This window comes from Felis catus, chromosome F1 (assembly GCF_018350175.1).
Source record: "Felis catus isolate Fca126 chromosome F1, F.catus_Fca126_mat1.0, whole genome shotgun sequence".
NCBI classification, from domain to species: domain Eukaryota; kingdom Metazoa; phylum Chordata; class Mammalia; order Carnivora; family Felidae; genus Felis; species Felis catus.
Window position 1 is genome coordinate 36,722,043 of NC_058384.1, and position 17,769 is coordinate 36,739,811.

Sequence of the window (17,769 nt, forward strand, 5' to 3'; positions counted from 1 at the left end):
GGGCTCTAAGCCTCAAGTACATCGGCATAGCTGATGAGGTGGGGAAGAGAATAGAAGGAGAGACTTCAGGCTTAATAGAGAAAAGAACTGCAGATACTGACTCTTTTGAGCCCCACACAATGACCTAATGGTAAAGTCCACCAGAAGACAAGCTCCATCGGAGCACACAGAGCTTCTAATCAGCTTTTTAGTGTCTGACACTTAAAATGAAAATAATAATTTGATAGCAGAGTGTCACTGTCATCTGAAAAAACCTCTAATATAAAAGGCAGAGAAAATATAAATAAAAGAAAGGAGGAAAGAAATGAGGGGGAAATCTTTTTAAAAAACCTATAATTACTATAATCAGACAAGTTATTGAGTCTCTGAAGTAAAAAGCAGATATCAATGAAGAAGGAGGAGGAGGAGGAAGGGGAGGAGGAGGAGGAGGGACAAAGCTCCTGCTTTTGGGAGTAAACTAGCAAAAATAAAGTAGAAAGGTAATCATCAGAAAAATTGGAAGAAAAAGTTAAGAAACTTTCCCTAATTAGCATAAAAAGGCAAATGGAAAGAGAAAGCAAAAAAAAAAAAAAAAAAAAAAAAGAGAGAGAGAGAGAGAGAGAGAGAGAGAGAGAGAGAGAACTAGACTATCAAGCCAGGAGGTCCAACACCTGAAAGAGAGAACCAAAAAATGGGGAGAAGATATTATCAAAGGAATAGTGAAAGAGATTTTCCTAGAACTAAAGACCATGAGGTTCAAAACTGAAAGGGCTCACTCCCAGATCATTGACTACAAAGAGACATATGTCATAGTGTCATAAAGATTCAGAACACCAGGGTTTCTGTGAAGATGTCAAAGCTTTCAGGAATCAGCAAACAAAAATGACAAAGAAAGGACAGGATCCTCCCACAAGCATCTGAGGAAGTTAGAAGACAAAGACTTCACGATTCTGAGAAAATGCTTCCTAATCTAAAATTTTATACTCAGTGAAACTATTGGCTAAGTGTGAGGAGAAAATAAAGATTTCAGAATTGCAATTTCAGAAATGCAAGATCTTAAAAGTTTACCTGCCATAAACCTCTTTCCAGAAAACTACTAGAGAATGTGCCCTGAGTGCAATGAGGCAGTAAACCGAGAAAGAGGAAGAAATGGGATCCAGGGAACAAGGAATTCAACCGGGAGATAAGTGGAAGGGATTCACAGAATGATGGTGAACAAAAGTACCAAGACAACAGTCTTCATCAGGCATAGAGAACAACCAGATTAGAACAGAATAGAGGCCTCCAAGAGCAAGGTCTCTAAGAACAATATAAGACTCATTGAATAGCTAATATTTGTGACCATCTTCCAAGGAGAATTTGTTTTAAAATTGGAATGAGGAGATAATTGGTACAAAAACTGAGGAAGTAAAAATATGAGCCAAGAGAGAAAGAAAAAGTCCATGAAATAAAATACAGTCAGAATAAAGGATGTGACCCAGCTGTGAATAATACCTATCTTGCCATTATACTACATTCTGACTTTGTAACTGATTCCAAGTTCATATGCCAGATGCACAGCAAAGCCAACCACTGAGACATCTGGGATGCAGCAAACAAAGGGTTTGTTAGAGAGGCAACCAAACGAGGAGACAGGAGAGGGAGCCTCAAATCTGCCTCCTCCCTGGAGGATTGGGGTTGGGGTATTTAAGGACAAGGAGCCAGGATGTCACCAGGTATGCAGGTTGGATGGAAAATGCTGTTTGGGTATAGGGAAAAGGGAGATGCCCTCCTTTCTGAGCATGCGTATTCCAGAATCACATGTCTTCGTGGGACAGGTATTCATTACAAATGGCAGCATAAGCATGACAAGTGGGGGGCAGAGCCAGGGGTGTGTGTTGTTACAGAGGTTACTCTCATTCACTATTGGTTCCTTCTTCACACCAGCAACAATTTCCAGTTTGCTCCAGTCTTGGCTGATCTTATCAGTAGTTGGTCAACTTCTGCAAAACAGACTCATTAAATCAATCAGGTTAACCAGAGTTTCCTTAGGGGAGAAAAGCCAAGTGTTTGTTAGCATGTCTGTTTCAATTTACCTAAAAACGATAATGCAACAACAAAGAAAGTGAAATGAAAGGAAACTGTGGCAAGGCAAAGGGTAGTGGAGTGCTGTCCAGGATAGAAAAGGCCTCATGTCCTGTAGCAGGCGGTCACTGTGGTAATACTCCAGGCGATTCCCCGGAAGCCTCCTCTGAGAGGGAGGAGGCTCGACAGCTGGAAGTTTACTAGGGAACATTCTTCAAAAGGGAAGGAAAAGAAGGAAGAGTGAGCAGAGGCTGGGCTGTAATGGAGTCTCAAGGAAGGCCTCAGCCAACCCTCCTGGAAGCTCTGACACTACATAGCTCTTCAAAGTTTGTTTGACCCAAGTCAGGATGAAGGGGCTGGTGATTTTTCTTAAACATTTTTTTAAGTTTTATTTTATTTATTTTGAGAGAGAGAGAGAGGGAGTATGAGTGAGGGAGGGGCAGAGAGAGAGAGGGAGAGAGAGAATCTTAAGCAGGCTCCTGGCTGCCCGCGCAGAGCCTGATGCAGGGCTTGGACTCACCAAAACGTGAGATCGTGACCCGGGGCAAAACCAAGAGTTGGACACTTAACCAACTGAGCCCCCCAGGCACCCTGAAGGGGCTGGCAATTTATATGCTGTGTATATGACTCACACAATGTGGGCTCCCCTCATGTTGGCACAGAAGGGACCCCTGAAGACAGCTGACAGCTGAGGGTTGTGTGCCAGCAGTATCCGTCACAGCTGCTTCCTTCCTAAAGGAACAGCTCATCACGGTATTTACAGTCAGCAATATCAGAAAAGAAAAACCCAGAATTTCCAAATAAGCATAATTTTTAGATCTAGGTAAATATACAAGATAAAAAAAAGAGGCGCTTAAAAGGATGGGAGCAGGGAGTGGGGAGTCCTGGGCAGGTGCTGCTATTTTTCATTATAAGTCTAGAAGTATTAAAGGACACTGAAATGAAAAGCTTTTTTTTTAATGTTTATTTATATTTAGAGAGAGAGAGCATGGGGGAAGGCAGAGAGAGAGGAAGAGAGAGAATCCCAGGCAGGCTCTGCACTGTCAGCAAAGAACCCCACTCACGGCTCTGTCCCCTGAACTGTGAGCTCATGACCTGAGCAGAAATCAAGAGTTGGATGCTTAACTGACTGAGCCACCCAGGTGCCAGAAGTGAAAAGTTTTTAAGGTCTTTGATTGTGTGTGTGCGTGTATGTGTGTGTGGCTAAGGAAGTATACATTAAGATGTTTTTCACTCTGTAAAGACTGTGGTTCTTAATACTATTAGGACTAGAGGTAACAATGTGGAAAGGGTAGAGTTGGGGAAAGGAGGAAAATGAGTTATTTAAAGCATTCTGCACAATGATGCAGAAGACTAACACAGATAGCTTTGCAAAGGAAGAGGCAGTTTGGAAAGTAATTCCCTTTCTCCTTAAGGAGAAAGCCTTAGGAGGCTATCCTCTTTCAGAGCCAACATTTGCCTTGCTTTAATGGTTTCCCTTTGGGGGGCACCCTTCCATACTCATTCAGGTGAAGGCTAGACACTATTGTGAGTGCTCTTCTCCACTCCGGCTTTTTGGTGAGATTTGGAGGGCCTACCCTGGACTGGCCTGCTGAGGTTATTCTAAAACTGAATACCCAGGTTTAGGGATATTAACTACAAGACAAAAGATTCTGGATCCTGGGATAATAAACTCTGATAAGTATAAGATTAGGGGTTCTCACAAGGTAGGTGGAGGTTTTATAGGAATTTAAAATAAATAAAATGGCAGGGGACAGGGACATAAAACACTTAAGTTAGGAACTCTGAGCATCCTCAAGGAAACTCTATATAAGCTGATCAACTTGGTATTTGAACATGGGAAATGGTGTTTGAATATTTGGTCCCTTGAACATGGAAGCAGTTATTTCTAAGGAATAGTTTTAAAGTTTTTTTCCTTCCTATGCTATTATAACTCTTATTTTCCCTAATCTTCAGTAAATGTCCATTTTATTGTTAGGAGGCTTTTTGTAGGCTGACAGACTCCTCTGGGATCTCTATCATCACTGCAGAGTCTGCTGTGACCTTCAGGGGTACTTTGCTGCCTACCCACCCAGCAAGGCCTCCAAAATAGCCAAGTCTTCCAGGTTTAGATCATTCTTATGCTTGCTTCATCCTGGTATAGCAGGGGACAATGTAATAGAAAAACCAACAGAATGGCTCTGTGCGTCTGCACCTCTCAGACCTCAGAATATCCTATCCATATCCAACTTGAGCTCCTTTGGCTCCAAACATAGTTGGAACTATTCTCCCAAGGGAACTCGGGCAAAGCCAGTAATCTCTAAATTGAGTATCAGTTAAGGTCTGAACAGGAAGCAGATGGCACTTCCAAATTAGGATAAAGTTTAAGAAGGGTTTATTTACAAAGGGACTAACTGCAGAGGCGTGGCAATGTTGGGAAGCTACAAAGCGTGGTGCAGGAAACCATGCTCCCAGCAGCAGAACTCTTCCATCTCTAGGGCCAAAAGAATGAAGACAAAGGGTTATGGAAACTGGGAGAGAGACTCAAAAGAGTAATGACCTTCAGAAGAGGAATGCGGTAGGCTCAAGGCAATTTCACAGAGGAAGAGTCAAGGTTAACCACACCCTGTCTCATTCTCTGGTCTCCTGTCAGGAATTCCCATTGTCCAAACCCCACTGGAAGCCAGAAGGAAGAGGTGCTTGTTGAGTTAATCCATGAAAGCCCAGCTGTCCAGAGTAGCGAGTAGGGTGATGAAAGGTGATGAGAGATATGAAGGGGCCAACAGTAGGCGTCCAGTACACCCTAATGCAATTCAGAATTCTGGTAACAGAACTTATTAAACAGCTTCAATTGTGAATGATTAACACAAGTCTTAATACAGAGTTTCTCTAACTGAGGTATGTGTCTCCAAATGTGAATGCTTTCCAAGGGGTATACAGGGAGCCATGATCATAAGACCATCAATTCTAGGTTTTCAATTTTCACTGAAATTGTACCCATTTCTCAAGCTTTCAGCTTGAGAATGAGCCTCTCGCTTTTCAAAGAAAAGAGCTGCACCTCATCTATCCAAAATCTTAAAAGAGTGTTTTACTTTCCATTATGACAAAGGCCTCATACAGCTCTGGATGTATGTTTTCCTTTCCTCCACTTATTTCTGTTAACGTGAAGACAGAGTATTTGGGACCATGTTGTGTTATTATGAATTGAAATATATGAAAGAGTGAGTGGTGGAAGTGGTGACATTTTTGTTCTATAATTTTGACATTTCCTGTATTTGAATGAAAGCAATTGGGGGGGGGTGCTATTCTTAATATTATCCTTAAGATGTGCCATTAGGTGGAAAGAAAGGTACCTTCTGAAGAGCTATGATAGTGATGTTAATTTTATTAAACAAAGCAGAAATGTTTTCTGTGTTAAGAAAACTTATACACACTGTAGAAATGAAGCAAATGATTATAGTGTGTCCTTTCAAGCTCATTCTGGTGCATTGCCTTACAGGCCAACCTAAGGGATATATACATTTATATCTGGCATATGTACCATCAATATCTGACAGTTGTATAATCAGTATCTGACATATACATGTATATCTGTATCTGAGAATTGAAACATACTGAAAATGTTTTAAAATCACCCATTAATCATTTTTTAAAAGCAAACAATCCAAAAAAAAATGGACAAAAGGCTTAAATAGTCACTTCACTAAAAGAAGGTATCCAAACGGATAATAAGCACAGGAAAAAGTGTTCAATGCTATTAGTTTTCAAGGAAATGAAAATTAGCACCACAAAGATTTTGCAATATAACTATCATAAGGCTAAAATTATAAAAAGATTGATAATACCAAGTGTTGGAAAGGATTTGGAACATCTAGACCTCTCATACATTGTTAATGGGAATGTAACTTGCTAAAACCACTTTGGAAAACTCTTTGGAAGTACCTACTAAAGTATAACATGCAAAATAACCCCATGACATAGAAATTCCACTTTTAGGTATATATCTAGGAAAAATTAGTTTACATGTCCACCAAAAGACATGTACAAGAATGTTCATAGCAACTTTTTTTCAACTTTTTTTTTTGTTTTTCTTTTGGGGGGGGGACAGAGAGAGACAGAGCATGAACGGGGGAGGGGCAGAGAGAGAGGGAGACACAGAATCGGAAACAGGCTCCAGGCTCCAGGCTCCGAGCCATCAGCCCAGAGCCTGACGCGGGGCTCGAACTCCCGGACCGCGAGATCGTGACCTGGCTGAAGTCGGACGCTTAACCGACTGCGCCACCCAGGCGCCCCGCAACTTTATCCATTAGAGCCAAAACCTGGTAACAATCCAAATGGCAATCAATACGACTGTATATAAATCAGTTTTGGTATATTCATATAACAGAGTACTACTCAGCAATATAAAGAATAAATCATCGTTACATGCAACATGGATCACTCTTATAGATATAACGTTAAGCAAAAGAAGGCAGACACAAAAGAATATATTCTGTATGATTTCATTCATAAGAAGCTGAATCATAGTACACACACAATTTGTTTTCCATTTGTAAGCCTAGCTTTAATTCATACAAAACAGAAGGATGAAGTAGGAGGTAGGGGGACAATGAGAGAGTATTTCCAGAGCAGTCAGTTAGGGTTCAAAGAGGTATCTTTTTTGAAATTGTTTACCTTAAGGATTAAACTCATTCCAGCCTGTGGAGGAGAGGGCAGTGAATGGTGAAGAGCATTGACTCCCCTCCTATTCCCATGCTGGGTTGTTACAATTCTTACAGCAATCACATTGGCCTGATAGAACAAATCTAGCCAGGCTGAGACTATTTCTGAAGTCCTTAGCCAAGTTGCTGAGGTTTCCAAGAAAATGAGCTTCTATAACTTTCCAGACCAAGGTTACTTCCAAGAAACAATACAGATAACCAGACCAGGCAAGATGTATGCATACTGAACCCAAAGATTTATTATCAACACCACTTAGCCAAAGTCTCCGATATCCCAGAGGCACTTGAGTATGTGGCTTCATTTTACTTTTGATCCATAACTTGAATTCTTTCCTTCATGATTTCATCTTTTGTCTGCAATACCACCCTCTCACAGACTGACTCCTTTACCAAGACTTTCTCCCAAGATGTAGCTAACTAAACTGTGCATTGCTCTGCTTCTAATTACTATTTCCCTCATTTGCTTGTATCTTGTTGTTTTTTTCCAGTTTTATTGAGAAAGAATTGCCATCTTACATTGCATAAGATTAAGGTGTACAGTGTGTTGATTTGATACCCTTATATATTGCAAAATGATTATCACCATAGCCTTAGCTAACAACTTCATCATGTTACATAATTAACATTTCTTTTTTTGTAGGAAGAACATTTAAGATCTACTCTTAGCAACTCTCAAGTACATGATACAGCATTATGAACTATATACACTCACCATGCCATACATTACATCCCCAGAACATTTTCATATTATAACTGGAAGTTTGCACCCTTTGACCAACATCTCCCATTTCCACCAATTCCCAGCCCTTCTTTGCCAACATTTTTACTCTATTTCTATAAGTTTGGATTTTTTATATTTCACATATGAGATCATAGAGTATTTGTCTTTCTCTGACTTATCTCACTTAGCTTAATGCCTTCAAGGTTCATCCATGTTATGGCATATGACAAGATTCCCTTCCTATTCATGACCGAAGAATATCTTTATATTGTCTGTCTGTCTGTCTGTCTATCTATCTAGATACACATATCTTGCCTTTATCCATTTATCTGTTGACAGACACTTAGATTGTTCCCGCTACGTTGGCTATTCTGAATAATGCTGCAGTTGTGTCTTTTGTCATTTTAATGTCATTAACATGGGGCAAGGGCCTCTGTCAGGGCAAGTGGGCATGGAGGATTTTCAATTCATCCTTCACTGAAAACTTGACCTCTCTGGATATTTGGCTCACCTTATCTATGTGCTTCAAAGAAAGTAAACATACTAGAGTTTCTCCTGATTTTATCTGTTTCTCCCCAACTTGGTAACCTATTTATATTCCTTTGAAATCACACATTCTCTTTCTAGTAATTAATCCCAATACACTGTCCTCTCCTGTTACTTCTCCTTCTGACCAAGACTACCAGTTGAACGAAAGAAATTTGCAGTGGCTTAGATCCCAGGGCTAGACCTTCAAGCTAGCCTGCAACAGAGGATTGCATAGTCACCCCTGACCGGCCTGTAATGAGAGACAAGACTGCAAACCCAGGAGGGGGTAAAACAAAGAGGATTTATAAATACTGTTCACCAATTAGACCAGAATAACAATTTAAATGTATCAGTCACTTTCTATTAATCCTTCTGCAAAACAAAGATATATGAAAGACACACACACACACACACACACACACACACACACACACATATACATACAAATAATTATTCCCAAATTTACTCCTTTACAAAATTTTTGCATGTAGTGTTTCCCAACTTTAGGCTCATCTGTATAACTGGCACAGTATATCTAGAGCTAGGAATACTGTAATGGTCAAAGTATTAGTACACTTACTACTTTAACACAGTTTAAATATTTCGTGCCTAATCTGTACAAAAATAATGCCGTATTTACAATTTTTAAAAATTTTGCTATTTAAGTCTTTGTTACAATTTCTACATGGCCTCAGAGTCCCTGAAGTGGATTTGATTTCCCCTGGATAAATCAGATAATCCCCACCCAGATGCTACTCTGCTGCTGCTTTGGGGTTTGGGATTTAGCCAAGGGTTGTGGCCATAGTCTAATTTAGGGAAATACATGTTGGCAATCAAAATTTTCCTGGACTTTCATTTAATTCTCATGTTTTTCTTTATTTCTGTTCCTTATCCATATGGTAAATGTTTCTTTTCTGAGTTAAAGAGGGGCTATGTTCTAGTGAAAAAGGAAGGTCGCAGAACATTTGGGGAAATCAGGGAAAGATGGAGTCCAGAGAACATTAATAGGTCTTGCACTTGTTTATTCTTATACTTTTCCTCCATCTATTCAGTTGGTTATATGAATCTTATCCAAATTTTTTTTTAATTTTTTTTTCAACGTTTATTTATTTTTGGGACAGAGAGAGACAGAGCATGAACGGGGGAGGGGCAGAGAGAGAGGGAGACACAGAATCGGAAACAGGCTCCAGGCTCTGAGCCATCAGCCCAGAGCCTGACGCGGGGCTCGAACTCATGGACCGCGAGATTGTGACCTGGCTGAAGTCGGACGCTTAACCCACTGCGCCACCCAGGCGCCCCTCCAAATTTTGATCAAAAACAGGTTTAATTAAAATAGAGATCAAGGAAGTTAATGAAATAGCAATTTTTACCATCTGAAATTCTATAGAGAACTTAAGAAATGATGGGGGCCAAACAAAATAAATAAAACGGAACCAATGGAAAAATAAAATTCTGGAAGAAAGACAAGCTAAACGATAAATATGGTATCACTAAAATAAATGCAGTATTTTAAAAAGCAGCCTGTATAAGTACTTAGTTGAAATTAGCCTACATTTATTAATTCTTATGCAGTAGATTTTAACATACAAAAGATGAGTCATCTTTATTGTTAAAATTAAACTATGTACTAAAATAGAATGAGATATTTGATTTAAAAAATGTAAGTAGAACTTAAAATAGCTCATTTTTAAAAGACTGCATTCAAGGGAATGCAAACTTATGCAGCCACTGTAGAAAACAGCATGGAGTTTCTTTTAAAAGTTGAAAATGGAACTATCCTATGATCCTATAAATGCACTACTAGGTATTTTACCCCCCCCCCCAAAAATCACAAAAACACTAATTCAAAGGGATACATGCACCCCTATGTTTATTGCAACATTATTTACAATACCTAAATTATGGAAGCAACCCAAGTGTCCGTTGATATATGAGTGAATAAAGAAGATGTGGTATATATATACAATGGAATATTACTCAACCATAAAAAAGAATGAAATCTTGCCACTGGCAACAAAAAGGATGGAGCTAGAAAGTATAATATATAATGCTAAGCAAAATAAGTCAGTCAAAGAAAGACAAATACCATATAATTTCACTCATATGTGGAATTCAAGAAACAAAACAAATGACCAAAGGAAAAAAGAGAGACAAACCAAGAAACAGACTCTTACCTAGAGAGAACAAGTTAATCATTACTATAGGGGAGGTGGGTGGGGGGATGGGTGAAATAGATGAAGGGGATTAATAGTACACTTACCATGATGAGCACTGAGTAATGTATAGAATGGTTGAATCACTGTATTGTACACTTGAAAATAATATAACACTGTATATTAACTGTACTGGAATTAAAAGGCTTAGGAAAAAATAATAAACTTCCCAGGTGGTAAAAAAAAAAAGAATTTTAAATCATTTTTCTTGGTGTTAGAAATATAATCCAATTTTCATATTTCTCAAGAGCCTGCAGAAAAGGTTTTAATTGTTTTAAGAAAGAAATAAATAAAAGACCACATTCAGTATTACATTAGTCCTACTGCTGCTTTAACAAATTAGAAACTCGATGGCTTAAAGGAAAAATCTATTACAGTTCTACAGGTCAGAAGTCTGAAATGGGTCATCTAAGTTAACATCACTGTTGACAAGTTTGTGTTCTTTCTGGAGGCTCAAAGGGAGAACCCATTCCTTTGCTGATGACTCTTCTGTGGAGGATGTGTCCCCTTTCCTTTCCCTGTCTAGAGGTCCTCTGCATTCCTTGGCTCATGGTCCTTTTCCTCCACATTCAAGCCAGTAGTGCAACATATTTAAATCTCTCTGTCTCTGATCTCTTCTTTCCTGCCAACATACCTCCTTCCTGACTCAGACCTTCCTACTTCCTCTCTCAAAGACCCTTGTGATTATATTAGCCCCATCTGGATAATCCAGGCTAATCTCCCCATCGCAAGATCTTTAACTTAACTATATCTTCAAAATTCCTTCTGCTATGTAAGGTAACATATTAAACAGATCCCAGGGATTAGAATTTGAATCTTTGGGAACGGGGCAGGGGGCTCATGATTTTGCCCACTACATTTATATTCATATTCTCAAATGAAATACAATACGCTATGATTTTATTAAATACTATGAACTTAAAAACATTCAACTTTAGCTTTCTAGGACAATCAGTAAAACCCTGACATAGTTTTAAAGATCGGCTATATCATAATATTACACATACTCTATGATCCAACCATTCCGCCGTTAGGTATATAGTCAACACATTTCATGTTATGTTCACCAAAACCATATACTTAAATGTTTATAATAGCGTTATTCATAATAACCCCAAGCTAGAAAATACCTAAATTCCCACCAAAAATTGAATTAATAAGTAGTGGTGTATTCATACAAGGAAGATTATCTAGCAATGAAAAAAATCTAAATCTACAAAAAAAAATTGGATAAATCTCATAAGCACAATGTTGGACAAAAGAAGCCAAACATTAAAAAAAAAACATGTAATGTATGACTCAGTTATATAAAGTTCAAAAACAGACAAAATTAGTCAGAAGAGTGAGTAACTTAAATAGGAGGTAGTGACTAAAAGGGGACATGACAGGAACTTTTGAGGTTCTGGCAACATCCTATTTCTTCATCTGGGTGAAGATTACCTGAATATGTTCACTCTGGAAAATCCACTGTGCTCTACCATTTTGATGTATGCGTTATTCTGTATGTGCTTTCTATTTTGATTTAAGAGTTTATATAATTTTAAAAGTAATATTCTCTTTTTTTGTTAAAATATAAGTAAGTAAAAATAGAGACTTCTCTCAGGTTGTAAAAATTAATGCCAACAGTTAGTATTTGGGATCTTTTCAGTGCTAATTTTACGTGTTCAACTTATATACGTTATCCTAAGAGAAATAAACCAGTTATCTATTGCAGTTTCATATTTGTCACAGGTAAGGTTACAGCTGAAATACTATGTTAAAATGAAATTTGTAGGAATTCTAAAAATTTTTTAGTAATTAGCAAATAAAATTGGACAGCAAATTCTCTTGTTCTAATCCAGATATTAACAATTATAGGGGCTCCTGGGCGGCTCAGTCAATTCAGTGTCTGACTTCGGCTCAGGTCATGATCTCATGGTTCATGGGTTCAAGCCCCACACCAGGATCTGCGCTGATAACTCAGAGCCCAGAGCCTGCTTTGGATTCTGTGTCCTCCTCTCTCTCTCTGCCTCTCCCCTGCTTGTGCACATCCTCTCTCTCTCTCTCTCTCTCTCTCTCTCTCTCTCTCTCTCTCTCAAAATGAAATAAACTTTTAAAAAATATTTAAAAAACAAAACAAAGAACTATTATAATATTAATATTTGTGCAATAGAACAGAGCAAAGAGCTTTTACACAACAATATCTAAAAGGACTTGATTGGATTTACTTATTCAGCAAATAGCTATTGATCTTTTTTATTTACTAGGCACTGTGCTGGGCACTGGTGATAAAATGAAGAACAAGAAAGATGAGTCTTTATCCTCATAAAAGTTATAGCATCATGGGTAAGCCTGCCAAGTAAACGCACAAGCGATAACCAGGAAGTGATGACAAGTTCTGTGAAGTCACCAAATAATGGGCCTAAATCTTAAATGCATATGTCTAAGTGAAAGAAGCCAGCTGAAAAGGCTGTATACTGTTTGATTCTATTTATATGACATTCTGGAAAAGACACAACAATAAATAGATCAGTGGTTGTTGGGGGTCATGGGAGGGAGTTTAGTAGGTGAAACCCAAGAGATTTTTTTTAGGGTGGTAAAATATTATGTATGATACTGTAGTGGAATATGTGATTCTATGCATTTGTCAAAAATGATAGAATTTTACCGCACAAAGAACGAACTTTAATGCATTTAAAGTTTTTTTCAAAGAGTCACCTGGATGACTTGGTTGAGCGTCTGACTCTTGGTTTTGGCTCAGGTCATGATCCCAGGGTTGTGGGATTGAGCCCCATGTTGGGCTCTGTATTGGGCATGGAGCTTGCTTGGGATTCTCTCTCTCTCTCTCTCTCTCTCTCTCTCTCTCTCTCTCTCTTCTCTCCCCCCGCCCCCAGCTTGTCCTCTCTCTCTCTAAAAAACAGAAACAAAACAACAACAACAACAAACAACATTTAGGCGTTCAGGAGAACCAGGAGGGAATGCAGAGGTGACTGAAAAAAACTAACTGCAAAATAAATGTATAAAACAACTTCACTAAAAGGGCTGTGAATGAGTAGAGTCTGCAGGATTAAAGTCAAGAGGAAGTATTAGCTGTATTCTAGTTGATGACACTGTTTCCCACAGGGATACAAGCTAACAACTCTGATACCACTATACAAACGTGTACTGCAATTGAAGTCTTCAGTAAGTGCGCGGGACCCAGGTTCCTCACTGTTGAAGTGGGAGTTTACAAATAAGGAAGAGATGAAGGTTGGAATGAGCTATGTGGTAGCGGAGTAGAGTTGGAGATAACAGCATGAACTCAACTTCAACCTAAAATTCAGATGGTTACATATAGATATATTTATAGTCACTGTGTATATACACAGGTTCACATGCACACATGTATTTCCTTGCTCTACCAGCTGAGAAGGGCCAGAAGCAACAACTCCCTAGTAGTAACAAGAACACCTACGCTCACATCTTAGTTTCTCATACCATTCTTCAGCCAAAGGAACCAGGACTCTTCAGAGAAATGGCAGATTCTAGAAGTGGATCAGAAAATATATGAGATAAGCCTGGAGCATATTAGTATCAGAAAGTAAGGAAATACCTTAAAATACACACACACACACACACACACACACACACACACACACACACTCACAGGATGGGGCTATGTCAAAGGGATTCAAAAGCCAGCTGAAAGAGCTCCCAGTGGCCATAGCTGGAGCAATTTAAGCAACAAAATGAAGTAGTATTGAGTTGCAACCCGAAGAATAAAATAAAATAAAATAAAATAAATATTCATGAGTCAAATCAATGTAATAAATGAATAAATAAATGAGGAAGAATAGGTAAATTTCCCTGCAATAGAATTTCAAGAGTGCCTGGCTGGCTCATTCGGTAGAGCATGTGACTCTTGATCTCAGGGTTTTAAGTTTGAGCCCCACATTGGGTGTAGAAATTACTGAAAAATAAAATATTTTTAAAAAAAAAGAATTTCAAATAATGTGTGTACTCAATTCCAAATAATTTGTAAAAATACTCAATTCCAAATAATTTGTGTAGTTTAACTCCCTGCTCCTTAAGTGTGGCTTGTGTGTGGTGACTTCCTTCCAAAGAGAATAATATGGAAAGGGGAGGGGGAAAGTAGCTATAGTGGAGAAACCTGACAAACACTACCTCACCCAGGTGATCAAAGTCCGTATCAATAGTAGTAAGTCATATTGATAGTATCTTCATATGAGCGAGCAGGGAGGGGCAGAGAGAGAAGGAGACACAGAATCCAAAGCAGGTTCCAGGCTCTAAGCTGTCAGCACAGAGCCCCACTTGGGGCTCGAACTCATGAGCCATGAGATCATGACCTGAGCTGAAGTCAGATGCTTAACAGACTGAGCCACCCAGGCGCCCCTGACCTGCACTCTTTTTTTTTTTTTAATTTTTTTTCAACGTTTTTTATTTTATTTTTGGGACAGAGAGAGACAGAGCATGAACGGGGGAGGGGCAGAGAGAGAGGGAGACACAGAATCGGAAACAGGCTCCAGGCTCCGAGCCATCAGCCCAGAGCCTGACGCGGGGCTCGAACTCCCGGACCGCGAGATCGTGACCTGGCTGAAGTCGGACGCTTAACCGACTGCGCCACCCAGGCGCCCCTGACCTTCACTCTTTATAACTCTCAAAGTCGTCAAATACAAAGAAACTGAGATACTGTTGCAGACAAGAAGGGCCCAAGGAGAGATGAATACTGAATATAATGTGGTATCCCCGATTGAATCCTAGAACAGCAAAGGTCTAGGAAGCTTGAGAAGAGTATGCGTTTAAGTTAATAACGTACCAATAGTGGTTCATCAGTTGTGACAAATGTACCACACTTAATTTAAAATGTTCATAATGGGGATGGGGAAACTAGGTATAAAGTGCCTGGGAACTCTTTGTCCTATCTTTGTAATTTTTCCATAAGTCCAAAACATACTAAAATAAAAATTAAAAAAAAAAAACCCCAACAACCACAAAGTGGGATAATTGATCACTTCATGTATGTAAGCCACTTAAAAGCTGAAAATATGTCTTATTCACATTTTCCTCTTGAATGTCTTTGGGCAGATCTTTGTGAATGATAGGGGCTAACTTAACATTAGTTGAATTGAACTAAATTTGTAGGCTGAGCCACAACAACAAAGTAAATGAGCAATTAGAATATAGTGTAATTTTAAGAGAACAAAGTGACAGAGGAACCAAATTTAAACCTGTAACCTAAGACGTTGCATGGACTTCTTTTTTTCATTGACATTTCTACAGAGGTATTGTCAGCCACTCTAAGTTAACATGGAAGAATCACTCCTTTTAAAACTTTTCTTTCGGGGCACGTGGGTGGCTTAGTCGGTTAATTAACGCTGCCGACTTTGGCTCCCATCATGGGTTCAAGCCCCACGTCCAGCTCTGTGCTGACAGCTCGGAGCCTGGATCCTGTTTCAGATTCTGTGTCTCCCTCTCCCTCTGTCTGTCCCCTGCTTGCACGCTGTCTCTGTCTCTCAAAACTGAACAAACATTAAAACAATTTTTTTCTTTAACTTCTCTTTCTATTTTTCCCCTCTCTCTTTTATATCTTCTTTTTTTCTTCCCTTCCCCCCTCTGTTCATTTTACCAGTTTCCTTCATTGTACCACTGTCCCCTGAAGCTGAATCCAACCAGAGTGAGTCAGACAACAGTATTTCTGGCTTTACTCATGACTAATACCATTTCCCCGAGGAAGTAACTTCCTCCTTCATTTTGATTTCTTGATCTTAAAGATGGCCACAGGAAACACTAGATATCCTAAATATCTCAAGTAATGACACGCAAAACAGAATCATCACACACAAAACAATATTTTTCCTCATACATTGAGTTGGGCAGGTAAGCCATTGCAAAGCTTCCTAACCTGCCTCTGGGATGTGTAATACTACATTTTTATTTTGGCTTGGAGCAGAATAGTCCTTGAATGTGATGAATGGGGTCAGAACAAGCCTCCCCTCAGTTAGCAAGGCAGATTCCTTTTATTTTTTTCTGCATCAAAATGTGGTGAATTGCACAGAATTGAATTAGATTCATTTCAGTTAAATCCCTTATCCACCGGCACTTGAACTGTTGTTTCATGTTCTAAGCTTTTTTTCTTAAAAACAAACAAACAAACAAACAAACAAAAGCTCTTGTTAAAGGATTTAAGTTTTGAGAAAGAAACCAAAGCAGTATGAAAAAAAAGAAGAAAGAAAAGGAAAAGAAAAAAGATGAATGAGTTCTTTAAGGTATGTCTCTTTAGACATACTAGATTTGACTCCTTAAAATGTTTTCTGTCTCCTCAAGTTAAGGCATTTGTTGCATGAAATTCTCTCTTTTCCCTCTGCCAGACTCCCGGTAAGAAGATTGCTATCAGTTTTCTTTTTTTTTTTTAATGTTTATTTTTTGAGAAAGAGAGATAGTGCAAGCAGGGAAGAGGCAGAGAGAGAGAGAGAGAGAGAGAGAGAGAGAGAGAGAGAGAGAATCCCAAGCAGGTTCCACGCTATCAGCACAGAGCCCGATGTGGGGCTAGAACTCATGAACTGCGAGATCATGACCTAAGACGAAACCAAAAGTCCAAATGCTCAATCCACTGAGCCACCCAGGAGCCCCTGCTATCAGTTTTCTGATAGGCAACAGAACTAAAATAGGAATCAGAGAACTTTGATCCTGCTTTTCCCCCAGTGTCTACATTAGCCAAACGGCACATGTTTTCAGATTCAGCTGCCATTTATTGAGCTTTTTATGTGTCAGTGACAATTTATTATTTAGGATCCACAAAAGTAAGATTAGGAACCTCCGTTATGAGGTGTCAATCTATACTTACTGTACTTTCTTAACACTTAGGAAATCTGTTAAATAACCAAAATTCAACTGAGTGCAAACGTTTTAATGATCTACTTGGCTTTATTCATGAATTAGACAGCTTCCTGTCTAGCAAGTAGAGGGGATATCCAAAGGGCTACAGAAAAAGAAAGGTTTTTAAAGGTACAAAAGGAGTGGAAAATAATTAGCAAAGGATCCATTGTTGTAGGCAAGGTCACCCTCCTAAGGGGAACGGAGGGGTCTATCAGTCAATTTCCTAGTGCTGACCAGGAAGTTCCCATGTTGCTGGTTAAAGCTTACATTTCTGTGGGGTTGAAACTGGGATGTCAGCAGGCAGTCCAGATCCAGGGACCCTAAGGGGATCCTGTAGGACCAGCCAAGAGGGTCCCTGGATGCACTCAGGATACAAATCAAACATGAGCCAGAGGAGATGAAAGCAAGGTTTATTGAAGGTTTAGAGAGAGTGCAGGTACAGAGTTCAGAGAGACTCAGAAAGGACCCCCATCTGTGTTTGGGGTCTGGGGTTTTTACTGAGGTTGGTAGTCGGGTGTATGTGTCTTCTCAGACAGCCAGGGACCAGTCAGAAGCAAGGCAAAGACCCCCAAGCGCTATTCCTTGAAGCCCTGGGTCCTTGGTGTCTAGTTCCTGTGGTCTGGAATATGCTCTGCTTCCTCCAGTCCTTCTCACCTGGTCCTTCTTAGATGTCCTCTATTCTAAAGAAATCATTAACTCCATGTCCTAC

General features: G+C 39.3%; 1 protein-coding gene across 2 annotated transcripts in view; it reads left to right on the plus strand.

Annotated features, from left to right (window-relative positions):
- Positions 1-17,769, plus strand: part of CF1H1orf53 (chromosome F1 C1orf53 homolog) — a 113,763-nt gene that overhangs the window by 20,205 nt on the left and 75,789 nt on the right. The window contains exon 1 of one of the 2 annotated variants that reach the window (XM_045048958.1): positions 12,452-12,530. The exons of the other annotated variant lie outside the window; for it this stretch is intronic. The gene's annotated coding sequence lies outside the window, so the exon portion shown is untranslated. Of the gene's footprint in view, positions 1-12,451; positions 12,531-17,769 lie in introns of those variants that run through there. 2 annotated transcript variants of the gene reach the window in all.